General features: G+C 36.0%; 1 protein-coding gene across 4 annotated transcripts in view; it reads left to right on the top strand.

Annotated features, from left to right (window-relative positions):
* Positions 1-1,387, top strand: part of ggt1b (gamma-glutamyltransferase 1b) — a 136,500-nt gene that overhangs the window by 176 nt on the left and 134,937 nt on the right. For 3 of the 4 annotated variants that reach the window (XM_058052056.1, XM_058052037.1, XM_058052064.1), the window contains exon 2: positions 969-1,297. The gene's annotated coding sequence lies outside the window, so the exon portion shown is untranslated. The remainder of the gene's footprint in view (positions 1-968; positions 1,298-1,387) is intronic. The other variant, XM_058052046.1, reaches the window with a different exon arrangement.

Genomic DNA, 1,387 nt, shown 5'->3' with positions numbered 1-1,387 from the left:
GTGATGTTTTAATAATGTCTCTCGCGACTTAAATAGCAACACAGGTTGTCATCTGTTGGAATATAGATATGTTTTTACAGCAAGTTGTGTCTACAAGAGATTAGAGGGCTTTTTATTCCAGTGCGTACCCGCTGTGAACCCTTGGGGGGCGGTAGATAGCTTCTCCATATGTATTATTATTATCATCATCATCCAGGGCCAAACTGTGCCCCAGGAGAGAAAAGATTATTCTTGCAGCTCATGATGATGATGAGTTTAATACTGGTCACATTTCGGGGACATCTTTTTTTGCAGCAGCAACAGCAGTATTACTACAGGCTAACACACAAGTGATGCAAATGCCTCCTTTATGCCATCTCAATAGTGACCCACTGTTGGTTTTATTTCATGCAATTTTGTGTTTAGTTTAGTGAGTCCCTCAGGCTTGCAGTGACACACTTTTAGCTTGAATGGCCTTCCACGCAGATAAAACATCAAAGATTGGAAGAAATGCAGATGAATTCACTCACTTGACTGGAGTCTTTGAAGTGTTGATTCTGTTTACTGGCTATTGACATCTTAACATGTCTAATACTTCAGTAATTCAAAGATGAACAGATTGTACGTGTTATTATTATTATTATTATTATTATTATTATTATTATTATTATTATTATTATTATTATTATTATGTTATTACCCCCCAAACAAAGAATGAAAACAATAGATTATGCCATGATCACAGTGTGTTTTGTTGTTGGTGAGTTCAATTAGCATGATTAGATAAAAACTAAAACTGTGTTGCGTCGATAAAAAGTGTGGAAATGAATAAATGAAAATAATAGGAAAGAAGAATATATTAGGATAATGGTTTTGTGTATACATAAAACTAATATGAAAACATAGCACAGGCTTGTGTGAATACTATAATGGAATTGTGATGTCCCGTATTTGCTGCTCTGCTGCCATCTTCTGTCCTTTTATTGCAGTACAGGCAATGTGGAGCGGAGGCGGAGTCACCAGTGCACACCTGCAAGCAATTAATCACCTGGTTTCTTAAGCACGGCAGTAAGAGTCTCGACAGTGGTGATTTTTTTCTTCCTGTCACCTTTAAGACACGTTTAGATTAAATGATTTTTTTATTTAAAAAAATATTAATTTTTTATTGTTGGGGTCGTTTTTGGGCGTGTCAATCCACAGTTTTTTTTACCAGCAGGTGGCGTTAATGCACACAATAAGTTGCTCGCCAACATTAACAAACAAAAAGATGAAGAAAAGACCGGAAGCCTGAAGCCTGAAGCCGGAAGAACCTTGCTCAGTAAGCAATACACTACCAGAAATACGATTTTTTTGTGACTTATTTTTAAACTTTAGATAACTGTGTTGTATTTCTGCTGTATGTTAGTTT

This window comes from Doryrhamphus excisus, chromosome 2 (assembly GCF_030265055.1).
Source record: "Doryrhamphus excisus isolate RoL2022-K1 chromosome 2, RoL_Dexc_1.0, whole genome shotgun sequence".
Lineage (NCBI taxonomy): Eukaryota > Metazoa > Chordata > Actinopteri > Syngnathiformes > Syngnathidae > Doryrhamphus > Doryrhamphus excisus.
Note: the sequence above shows the minus strand (reverse complement) of the source record. Positions and strands in the feature narration are given on the sequence as shown.